This window comes from Neomonachus schauinslandi, chromosome 7 (assembly GCF_002201575.2).
Source record: "Neomonachus schauinslandi chromosome 7, ASM220157v2, whole genome shotgun sequence".
NCBI classification, from domain to species: Eukaryota; Metazoa; Chordata; class Mammalia; order Carnivora; family Phocidae; genus Neomonachus; species Neomonachus schauinslandi.
Genome location: NC_058409.1, coordinates 75,314,517 through 75,327,764, shown reverse-complemented (window position 1 = coordinate 75,327,764; position 13,248 = coordinate 75,314,517). Strand labels below are relative to the sequence as shown.

The following is a 13,248-nucleotide window of genomic DNA, read 5'->3' as shown; positions in this document are numbered from 1 at the left end:
TGAAAATAGGCTTCCTTAAAACACTTTTGATAACAAAAGAGCTACAGTGCATTTCATATTGCTCAAAACATTCAGCACGAGACCTTCAACCAACTAGAGAATTAAAAAATGTAAAAAGTCAATCCCTGTTCAAAGGAGGGGGGAGAAAAGAAGGGGGGAAAGAAAGAGGAATGATGGTGGATAAGTGTATTTTCCCTATTTGAATATAGGAATGTTTCAAAGTCCAGTATTTCTTGGTCAACATTCAATAGTCTAGGTGTATTTGGTGTCCCCTGGAAAGCTTCATAAATTATTTAAAAAAGAAGACAAAGGAGGGGTGCCTGGGTGGCTCAGTCGTTAAGCATCTGCCTTCGGCTCACATCATGATCCCAGGGTTCTGGGATCGAGCCCTGCATCAGGTTCCATGCTCAGCAGGAAGCCGGCTTCACCCTCTCCCACTCCCCCTGCTTGTGTTCTCTCTCTCGCTGTCTCTCTCTGTCAAATAAATAAATAAAATCTTAAAAAAAAAAGGCAAAGGAAAGAATATTGTATAAAATCTAAGGCAAATATGTAAATACAGCAATGACCAGAATCTAATAGAATCTTCCACTTTACATTTGAATGGCAGGCAGAGTATATATTTCCCCAAATAAGAGATAAGAGTAAAAACAAAAATTAAAAAAATATATATATTAACTTTATTCTATTTGTAATTGGACAACTTTGAAAGTTAAAGAAACTCTATGCCCTTCCTCTTTTAGCTGTTTCCATATAAGATAATGAGTATGCCATGAAGTATTGGAAACCCCCTTCCTCGCCAGTGGTGATGATTAACTTGTGAGTTTGCTTTTCAGGTGAACAAAGTTTAGCAATAATGATGGATCTGAACATTTTAGAGTATTTTATTGCCTTTGAAATGAATAGTATAAAATACTGATTAGCATTAATTTATTTTACCTATGTAACAAAATGTTAAACTGAATAAATGGTGAATTGTTTATGTTTATATGTTATTTGTTTTATGCTGTTTTTCTGTGGTTTGAGGCAATATTTTTAATTAGCTTTTGTAAAATGGGGTTTGGACAATTGAAATTAAGTCAGTTAGTATAAGGCAAGCAAAGCATTTGTTTGGATTTTTAATTGAAATATCAGAGATTTTGAAAAACCTATGGGCAAAGTTTTAAAATCTCTTTTTCTAGGAGAATTACCTAATCTTTGCCCAATTACTGTGTCGTTTACAGTCATATTTAACACTTTCTGAGAAGATTCTATTCTGTATATTATTATAAATGTTTGCTGCTAATTCATTTTGAATACGATAGTCCACAGTAATATTTACACACTTTCTAGGTCCCCTGACTATTTGTATGACCTCAAAAATAAGCAAGGAAATAAAGGATAAGGAAAAATAAAATAAATATGTTAATTTTTCTAAGTGCTTGAGAAATATGTTATTTCTTCAACAATCTTTTGAATGTTATTCATAACAATACTTTTCAAATTTAATTTACTTTGATTCCACATAGTATATACTTTACTGTAGGGTGTGTTGTATGTTTCTCTAAATTCTTCTCTTCTGTGTGCTTTTTTCTTTTCCAGTTACTGGCTGACAAACAAAGTTCCCATCAAAAGACCCAGCACAGGTCTCCTCATGTATACACTTGCCACAAGATTCTGTGATGAGATTCACCTGTATGGATTCTGGCCATTCCCTAAGGATTTGAATGGAAAAGCTGTCAAATATCATTACTACGATGACTTAAAATATAGGTATTTTTCCAACGCCAGTCCCCACAGAATGCCATTAGAATTCAAAACGTTGAATGTGCTACATAATAGAGGAGCTCTGAAACTAACAACAGGAAAGTGTGTAAAGCAATAAAGCACATTTGAAAACACACAAACAAACTGAATATGCACTTCTTTTCTGAAGATGCTTCCTAAGATTTGAAAATGGGATCCAAAACAAGACTGAGTTTCAGCATCCACCAAGTATCGGCAAGGTGATAAAGGACACTTATGAGAAATCCACTACCAGCTGATGAAATACCTGCAAAGTGCTCTAAAAAACACATATTTTGACTTCAAGGGTCCTAGTAAGTGCCACTTCCACTAAGAACACGGTTTGAATGTATAATCAGTAGTGTTTACAAGATCCAACAATGCACTTGTCATTAGTTAATGAGGCAAATATGTTCATCACTGTTGGGCTGCCACGGCAATGCCAAGCACATTAGAAGAGTCACCCAGGAACACAACTCAGCCCTGGGGATTAAACCATCCTTGTCAGCAGAAACCGAGATGGAAAGAGTTTGAGCAGTGAAATCCATAAGATGAAACAACTCAAGTAAATGCCTTCAGTCAGGACTCTGAGTCTGATCATGAACTTTTGTTTTTGTTTTTGTTTTTGTCTTCTGGAATCTCTTTTGGTTTGGGTATTGGGTGCTTAGAAATCCTTTCTGAGATAAAAATGAATGAGATAAATAACCTTCAAGGAATCATTTTTAAACTTCTTATATTTTTAAAGAGCAATCACAGGACGACTTTGTCAAAGAGTTTTATTTTGCACAACTGTAAACCTCCAGATTTTTTCCAGGGGTGGAAAAGGTACCAGCTAAACTGTACCACTCAGTAATCTTGAGCCATTCTAAAGGAAAGATGTTCTATGTCATCTGAGATGGTAAAATTAGCAGAAAAAACAAGTACGTTTGGTACCAAAGATTGTGCTGATGTTTCTACACAACAAACCATTCTCCTTTCATGAAAATAATATATTAATATATTATTATGCTACTAATATGGAAGTTGTCTTTGGAGATATTAAAGTTTGCAAACTCAAACTTTATTTTTATTTGAAGGAAGACTTCCTTAGCTTTTACATTTCATAATAATTTCGTGGAAGCATTTTGCCCTTTAGAATAAATGTTAGACTGATGGGGCTGAAATGAGACTTCCAGTTCTTTGATATTCCCCTTATACTTCAAATGGAAAGATTGGCATTCTCTTTATGTCACTGTTAAATTTTCTTAGTGCAGAAATAACATGATTAATAGATTGTTTTCTCCATAATAGATGATTAATTTTAAGAGATTTAATAATGAAACTGTGGGTCAGTATTTGCACGTCAAGTGAATTAAATTGACCAATATTTTTTCTGTGGTTAAATTTATTCACATAATCACCTTAATGTGTTTTCAAAGAAGCACATGAAATTATCAAGAAAGTGATTCAAAAAGTTGTAACATGGGATAGAATTGACCAATAGGCCAGTTTTCTGTTAACTTATACTACACTGGTAGGTAATCCTAATGGTACATTGTTTAGAAAGCAGAAGTACTCTGTTCCCACTTCTACTCTTGGCCTGAAGCACTTGGCTGACTTCTTGTTTCTTAGGGAAGACAGTCTGAGGAAAGAAGAAATAGTGTGGGGAATATGTATGTTTTGTTTCTTAGGGAAGACAGTCTGAAAAAAAAAGAATAAATAGCGGGGAGATATATATATATATATATATATACACACACACACATATATAAGTTATCATAAAAAAGGATGTTCACAGTAGGACAGTTCTTAATATATTAATAATATGTGGTATTATGTTTAAAATATAAGAGAACCTTGGGTTTCAGAATACTATATTTGAGAATTCATGTGTCTCTAAGAAAACAAAATAGAATGCATAAAGGAGATGCAGAGCTAAAAATGGACAGAACATGATGCACTTTTATCATTAACCTCTTATCTATTGGAAATCTTAAAAGAATTAGGCACGTATTTTGAATGTAAAGTTGAAAAGTCTGATTTACGTAACAAATCCAAAGGAGGTGATTTATAGAACCTTAATTTTTACTATTTGTGGGTAAGTTGTTTGAATAGCCTTTAATTTGAATTCAATAGAAAATTTGAAGTTACAAGTAAATTCTGATAAGTAAAATCCATCTCAGAACTCATTCAAATTATGTCTTAAAAAGCAGCAGCAAGGAACCTTGCCATTTTTACTGCATCATCAAATGTGTTTAAACAATTTTAAGGCCACAGCAAAAGCATCCCAGACACTCACTGTTTAGTGCATTAATGTTTATCTCATAAATGCATTGAGTAGTGCCTTTTTAGCTTCATGTTGCTTTGTTACCCTATACTTTGTGTTCTCTAAATAAATGGCCCAGTTCTGAAAATGTTCAGCATATGAAAAGGGCTTCAGTATCGACTGAGACTACTTTTGTTCATCTCAGGGAACTTTCAGTACTCAAGAATGAATTCAATTAAAGGCATCTAGTGTTCAAAGAAAACAAACTGTCCTAGACCATTTTATTCCCTATTGTATACCTTTCCATCCACCCCACCACCTTCATAAAGCTACTGTGGCCTTCTTACAGGGATAAGGCAAGGAGATCACTGAAGGCTAATAGCAAGAATAAGAAGAATAATTCCATTTAACCAATAAGGGGCCAAAAGGGATCATGATAAAATCAAATTATAAATACATCCTTGAAACATCTGAATTTTTTTCTTTTGAGACGTGTCATATGTTCACAGCTTTAATTTTTTTTTCTTTTTCACGATTTACCCCTGTACCTGGCAATGCTCAGGCAGCTGATTGTGGAATATTCTGTCTTTTAGAGAATGTGGTTGTTACTGTGCTGTTGACATGAATAGGCCATGGAAACATTTTCATCATTATTACCCAGCCTGTTCTATATTTAATATTAAGTTGCTGGAATAAAAAAAATGAATCAGTAACAGATTTTCTGGGCAAATCTAGTGATTCAGCCCACAGGACTGATGAAATTACTGTGGAAGTTTTTCTGTCTGAAAGAAGGTGCTGGGCATTCAAATGTCTTTATGTATTGTATATCATATGAAATGTATATCAATTGCTAATGGGAATTTCTGCATATATGCTTACATAAGCAATTTATTTAAGTAATGCTATGGGTAGTGTACATACCAACTAGTTATTAAGCTTCTACACAGGAAAAGGGTGAACAAAGTAATTTATTTCTAATTGAGCCAGTTAGTCATAATGCACACAATGTGGTATTTGGTTCATAAGAGTTGTTTTCATGTGCTTATTGTTGGGAGTATCTATAATTGTGGAAGAGGTATAGGAAGAGTTATGTATAGTTAGTTGTTACCTCTACAAGTTTGAAAGTTTCCCCATTAGACCTTATCAATACACCAATGTTTTAAAAATTGAGTGAAAGAGGGTTATTGTTCATATCTGATGAAAAAAAAAATCCAAATAAAGCCCACCTAGAAATAGATATTTTATTATACATGTGCTATAGATATACCTATATAGTACAAATAGACATGTGTGATGCATATATACAATGTTATATATGTGTGTCTGTGTTATCCACACAGAGTCTGTAATATACACACACTAGATTTGTGTCATGCTAACATCTTCAGAGGCTGTATTGTTAAGCACTCTGGAGAGAAGGACACTTTAGAATAAAGAAGTTCTTTTGAGACTTCAGTTACTAACCTGTTTTAAGAGGGATCTACTTTATAACTGGATTCTACTGTTCATATTTAGAGTTTCAATAAGGGTCTAGTATGGCCAAATCTTAAAAAAAGAAAAAAAAAAGAAAAAAAAGGAAGAAAAAATTAAAATTAAAAAAAGTTTTCAAGCTGGCAATGTATTTGAATTGCAGTTTTCAGTGGCTCCCTGGCCCTGTGTCTCCCATTTAAGTAGCACCTTTTAATAAATACTGTTTCTTTGTGTAGGCAAAAGCACAAGCGTTTCAAATGTATATAGCAGGAAGAAAAAAGTTTACAGAGATAGCGCTGCTGCACAGGATAATTGCTACTGAATATTTCTTATATCATTTGTGGAATTGAAAGATGAGATTTATTCTGTCAAGTTCATTCTGTTCAACACTGTTTCCTATTGTTTATGTATAGCAATTGGGTGTTGTTTTATCATTTGTAAAACTGTAAAATAAATTAAATCTCCCTTTTTTTTTTTTTTCCAAGTTCTCTCTTATCTCTTACATCCAAGCCCTCGGTTCCACTTTGTACGTCAATATAAGAGGAAAGTTTTTAACAAGCTTTAGCTAGTGCTTTTGTCTTCCCTGCCCCTCTGCCCAGCCGATGGCAGTTTGGCAAACCATTTATTTTTACAGTGTATGCACAGAAACATGAACAATATCCACAGCCCCGTGAACATCAGGAAATCTTTAACAATTTTTGGCGTGGTACATTCTGCTTGTGGTTGAGGAAATGGAGTGTTACAGCAGTTACATTTGTATCCAGTTTATATTCCCACTGACTGCTGTCCGCGGGTCAACCCAGTTTCATGGCTGGAGAGGTCCATGGCCCCTTGCACACTGCATGCTCTTGTGGCTCCCCTTGCCTTGTGATTTCAACTTCTGTTAGGTCCACTTACTACTGTTTGCAGTTCACATTCCAGGAGATGATTCTGAAAACCTGCATATTTAAATCTTCTTCCATGGCTTTCTCTAACTGCCAAATCTACGTTTTCAGACTCTGCACTATTTTCTCCAGAAACTACTATGTCTGTTTTCATGAGGTCACTTTTAGCATTCTGCAATTTTAAAGTATTTGCTAGAGACCAAGAGTGAACCATTAACAATGTTTAATGACTATAGACGTTATTTGGATTTACATAATTACCTTTTATTTTCAAGGACCCATATACAATGGGTAATCCCTGTTGATTCTTGGGATAAAAATCACACCTCAGCATTAACCTATGCAATGGATATGGCAGTATCTCAGTTTTACAGATGAGCTGGAGTGGTTATGTGCCTTGCTAAGGGTGACATAGCTCAGAAGTGAAAGAACCAGGATTTAAATCCAACTAGTCTGACTTCTGTGTCTACCTTCTCAACCGTCACATTTTGATGCTGCCTCTTTTTAACTGACAAGAGGTTACCTGCAAAACTAAGTTTGCAAACAAATTATTATTCAATGAGCACAATGCTAAGTGAAACAAGTCAGAGAAAGACAAATACCACATGATTCCACTCATATGTGGAATTTAAGAAACAAAACAGATGAACCTATGGGAAGAGGGAAAAAAGAGAGAGGGAAACAAATCTTAAGAAACTGAACCATAACATACAATGTATTATTTGTTTCAGAGGTACAGGTCTGTGATTCAACAATTTTACACAATTCACAGCGCTCACCATAGCACATATCCTCCCCAATGGATACCCTCCTATCACCCAGCCACCCCATCCCTCCCACCCCCCACCACTCTAGCAACACTCAGTTTGTTTCCTGCGATTAAGAATTCCTCGTATCAGCGAGATCATATGATACATGTGTTTCTCTGATTGACTTATTTTGCTCAGCTAATACCCTCCAGTTCCATCCACGTTGTTGCAAATGGCAAGATTCCATTCCTTTTGATAGCTGCATAATATTCCATTGTATATATATATACCACATCTTCTTTATCCATTTATCTGTCGATGGACATCTTGGCTCTTTCCATAGTTTGGCTATTGTGAACATTGCTGCTATAAACATCAGGGTGCACGTAGCCCTTTGGATCCCTACATTTGTATCTTTGGGGTAAATAACCAGTAGTGCAATTGCTGGGTCATAGGGTAGCTCTATTTTCAACTTTTTGAGGAACCTCCATACTGTTTTCCAGAGTGGCTGCACCAGCTCGCATTCCCACCAACAGTGTAGGAGGGTTCCCTTTCTCCGCATTCCTGCCAACATCTGTCGTTTCCTGACTTGTTAATTTTAGCCATTCTGACTGGTGTGAGGTGGTATCTCACCGAGGTTTTTATTTGGATTTCCCTGATGCCGAGCGATGTTGAGCACTTTTTCATGTGCCTGTAGGCCATTTGGATGTCTTCTTTGGAAAAACGTCTGTTCATATCTTCTGCCCATTTCTTGATTGGATTCTTTGTTCTTTGGCTGTTGAGTCTGATAAGTTCTTTATAGATTTTGGATACTAGCCCTTTATCTGATATGTCATTTGCAAATATCTTCTCCCCTTCTGTCGGTTGTCTTTTGGTTTTGTTGACTGTTTCCTTTGCTTTGCAAAAGCTTTTTATCTTGATGAAGTCCCAATAGTTCATTTTTGCTCTTGCTCCCCTTGCCTTTGGTGATATGTCTAGGAAGAAGGTGCTGCAGCTGAGGTCGAAGAGGTTGCTGCCTGTGTTCTCCTCAAGGATTTTGATGGACTCCTATCTCAATTGGAGGGGGAGATGAACCATGAGAGACTATGGACTCTGAGAAACAAACTGAGGGTTCTGGGGGGGGGATGGGTGAGCCTGGTATTGGGTATTAAAGAGGGAACATATTAAATGGAGCACTGGGTGTTATACGCAAACAATGAATCATGGAACACTACGTCAAAAACCAGTGATGTAATGTATGGTGATTAACATAACATAATAAAAGTAAAAAAAAAAAAGAAACTGAACCATAGAGATCAAACTGAGGGTTACTGGAGGGAGGTGGGTGGGGGATGGGCTAGGTGGGTGATGGGCATTGAGGAGGGCACTTATGTTGAGCACTGGATGTCATATGCAAGTGATGAATCACTGAATTCTAGTCCTAAAACCAATATTACACTATATGTTAACTAACTAGAATTTAAATAAAAAATTGAAACAAAAAAATTATTTAATGAGCACAGATCAAAAGTATAGGTAAGTATACAGGAGGGGTATATAACTTAGACTTCGGGACCATCCAATAAGCTATCCCTGTCTCCAAATAGAGCAATCATCTCTAATGACAAGAAGATCTGTGCCTCCCAGGTCAGTGGCTCTCTCCTAGCTCTGCTTCATAAACACTACGGATTCTTGCTCCAAACTCTTCCTACATTTTTTTTTTTGCAAGTTTCATTACTCTTATGTTAGAATCTGACTTTATGTATCACAAAATTTGTTACATTACAGTTATTTAAAACTCTTAATTATGAGATTCCTATATAAACATGTGATTGAATTTGGGTGTTTTGTTCATCTGTTTTAGCAACTACTCAAATATCTTAAGGTTGAAGTTCTGCAGATGGTAAAGTATGAACTTTGTTTTTTTAAACATTTTCATTTAAACATTTTATATGTTTTTAAAACATCTTTTACTAGTTTCCTTTATGAGAATGGGAATAACCTAATCTCCAAATTCACGGGGCATCTTAATGATCTCCCTTACAAACTAGTTTCATCGTGCATGAGCCCATGAAAGAAAAAAAATCTTGGATATAAGAATAAAATTATTGTTTGATCCATTCTTAAGAGATATATCTCAGTCACTTAGTTGCTTAATTTCTGGAATCTCAATAAACAAATTATGTGAAATAATTGAATGCCAATATAAATCTCTCTTTTTAAACTTTTTTCCTTCCAGATTGCTGATTTCTGACTCAATCACCAAAGTAGACTTTCTCAAGTAAACACAAGAGAATATTAGTCCAGTATATGTTCCACAAAAATATGCTCATTGAATGAGAATTCTGTATCTCTCTCCCTTGGAGATTCTGAAAATACATCAACATTATTAAAAGATCTGAGAAATCTTACAATAAAGAAAGAAATTGCTATTTAAAAAGACATAAGTAATTTTGTATGTAACTTCTAGTAAGTGTGAAATTATGTTCCACACAACACACTTTGAATAATATTTCAGACTATAACAAGCAATGCAGAGAAGAGGACATGTAAGAGCTTCAGGTAGAAAGGGTGATACTTCATTTATTTGGTGTTTTTCCCCATAGGCCAAAATATTATCTTAATAATATTTTCAAATATGAAAAGTATTTTAAACTGATATATTTATTTATTCTCTAAACTTGCAGTATTAATTTTTATATTAATCTTTTTTTTCCTAAAGTACTAATCAGACCATGGCTACATGTTGAAGAGCAGTCCCAAACATAACTTTATTGCTTATTCTGGGCAATGCAAACAAATTAGTTCACTATAAGGCATTAGTAGCACAGGAAGAAAAAAAAATGCTATGAGGTGCTAATTTGCATTTTCTAGAACAACTCAATGTATTACAATAAGCTCTCTCCCCGCTGTCTGTCCAGACCAGCTCCCTTACCTCTAGCCTCCCAACACCACACAGATGGGCTATCTATGAGCACATCTGCCAGGGCTGCCAAAATGTAAACACACTCAGCTGGTAGCAGATGTTTTCCAGGAAAGATCGCTACACTGGAGTTGTTCTGCTGTGGATTCTATGTGAGTTGATCTCCATGACTAGGCGTAAGGTCAGTGTGTTCAAACAGATCATTTGTTTTTCAGATATAGAACAATAACAGTAGATGCAAGCTCAACTGTTTGGTATTTACCACGTACATATATAGAGAAATGTTTCTGAAGCCTCTGCTAATAAGTCAAGTTTTTAAAAAATATAGGCTTTATTTTACTTGATGTGCTTATTTGCTGAGCTCTTCAAAGGTAAAACATAGACTTAGTAAAAGAAAAATAAGGATTCTCAGTTTTTGTATGGTCATTGTTGTAATCTTGTGGGTTGTTATAATAATTGTCTATATTCATAGTTCTTAGTCCTTTTTATCAATATACTAGGTATTCATTTATGGGGTAATTTTATTTAGTTTTGTAGACACTGATGGTATGTTTTTCTTATGTGAGTTTATAAACTCATTTAATATGTATGTATTCCCAAATCCTGATGGTATGTAAAATCAAAAATACTTTATAAAGTACTTTTATAAAGTACTACTACTTACAAGGCATTCTACTAAACATGAGGTTTACTTGGAAGAGACATACAAGAAAATAAGTAATCATATCCGTTGGTAACAAGTATTCTATTTCTAGAGTGCCCTGAGAGTTCAGGGAGCATAAAGGGGCAAGGCAAAGACACAGGCTACTTTGAGCATGATTTATAGTCCGGCGGTAAAATCAAGACAAGCAATAGTCCACTAACAAAAAACTAAAGAACAGAAACAGAAACCAGCTGCCATTCTCATTATATATATATATATATATATATATATATATATATATAATCTGAACAGTAGGGTTTGAAAAACCATTATCCTAAAAAAACTGAAATACTTGATTCCTGCTTATGGGAATTAGATAATTTCCACCCCCACTCCTGACTAGTATAGTACCATTGTTGAGTTACAAGTTTAAACATAACTGAAGTCCACCCTAAACCAAACACCTACCAAGGCCAAGTAACTGCAGACCTATTGAAATTACCCATTGTATAAGACCCTCCACTTCCAAATATTTCTGTGTTAATATTTACTTTGTTTCCTGCTTGATGGAATACACCACACACACACACAAAAAAGTCTTGTACTTGCCTCCAAGTAATGACTTTTAACAATAACTTATTTCTCTCACTTTGATACATGCTTCCAAATTATCATGACTTTAAAGTTTGATTTTGGGATGGTCCCAGAATTTGAAAATCTACCTGCCCAAACTTACCAAGATATAGAATGTGAGCTTTCTAATATTACTTCTCATTCAATGACCACACCCTCACTTTCCTCTGTTGGCTTCTGATTCATGTCCTTATCTAAAACGTGTTTCTGAGGATTTTTCTTCAGTCTTCTTCTTCTCTTTCTTTATTTCTGTGCTTGGAAATTTTATTGGTCCTGGAGAAAGGAAGGCATGCAGGCCCCACCTCCTGCACAGAATGACAATACTCTCACTGCTTCCTGTTGCAGTTGATGGAAGCTTCACATGCTAGGGGAAGACCAGGAAGGACTTGAGCTTGGGCCCGGGGCCAAGGCATGCCACATAGGCAGAGAGCAGGGGGAAGGAGTCCAAGCAGCCCGGGGCCAGGACCTGGTGAATCAGCGGCAAGTTCAACAAGGTGTCGTCCGAGAAGGAGATCTAGTTGCCTGCGATAAAGACCTGCCCCTCCCTGGTTCTGGGACAGCAGGATCTCAAAAGGCTTCAGGTGCCCTGGTCGTGCCTTCATATACCCCTCCTTGCCTGCTTTGTGGTTGGATACGTAAGGATGAGGTATTTGCAGTGGAGATCCTCCACGGGGTCATTCAGCATGTCCACCAGGGCGCCCTCCCACTGGTCCTTCCCATAGAGCACAAGGGACTGGCCCAGGTATTGCAGGATGGCAGTGGACTGGTACAGGGTCGGGTCTCCATCCTGGAACTCGGGAAGCTTCCCGGGTAGACAGGAGGACTTGAGTGAGCTCTGCGGCCAGGTCTCCTTGGTCACCACCTCTTCCTTCCAGCTCTGAGCCTGGTCAGCCAGCAGCACGCTCATGGCCTCACGTCGCTCTCCAACAGGCAAGGAGACAACACTGTAAGGTGCCGTGGTTGCAGCGCCCACAGCACTGGCGGTGATGGCGGTGGCGGTGGCAGGCTCTCTTGTCTTCTTCTATCTCTACACCTCTACAGATCTTACCTACTCTGATGCTTTGTAAACTGGCAGATGTACAGATACACAGGAATAATAAATTTAAGGAATATGTTCATAGAAAAAATATGCATATTCATGTCATATTGATAGTATAGGTTCCTTTTAAAACACAGCTCAAAGGGGTTTTAATGCAAACAGTGTATTGGGCAAATGCTCCCAGGGAGTAGAAGTGAGGAACCAGGGTGCCATAAACTGTCTGTGTCCCTCCAAAATTCATACGTTGAAACCTAATCCTCAGTGTGATGCTTTTGGAGGTGGGGACTTTGGAAAGTGATTAGGTCATGAGGGTGGAGCCATCATGATTGGATGAGTGTCCTTATGGAAGAGCCCCAGAATGCTCCCTGACCTTCGACACCATATGAGGACATGGCAAGAAGACGGCTGTCTTTGAACCAGGAAGCAGGTCCTCAGCAGACACCAAATCAGCTGGTGCTTTATTCTTGGACATCTCAGCTTCCAGAACTGTGAGAAATAACCGTTTGTTGTTCATTAGCCCCCTAGTCCATTCTATTTTGTATTTAAAGATATGTTTTTAAATTGACTGTTTCTGTGGAGACTGAGTGCTCAGCCCCACCTGGAATATCTGAGGAAATTTACCATAAGAAACTCCAGATCCAAGCAATGTAAAGAAGAAGCAATTACTCACCAGACCTGACCCTCCACTGAGAGTTTTTCCATGAGTGATAAACTCCTTGAACTTGTGGGTTGCACATGTGAATTTTCAGTTAGCCCCCGGAGATGACCCAAAGCATGTGCCAGAAAAATACTCAAGTAGTATGCAAAAAACAATGCATGCTTGATATTAGGCACAGTCTGCACAATATTGTTTGCTAAATCAATGACTAGAATGAGTCATGAGGCAGTGAAGAAATGAAGTAGTGCACAAGGTCTTTAATAT

At 36.8% G+C, this 13,248-nt stretch overlaps 1 pseudogene; it reads right to left on the bottom strand.

The window, feature by feature from the left end:
• Positions 1–11,477: 11,477 nt before the first annotated feature.
• Positions 11,478–12,840, bottom strand: LOC110587249 (annotated as a pseudogene).
• Between the last annotated feature and the right edge of the window lie 408 nt (positions 12,841–13,248).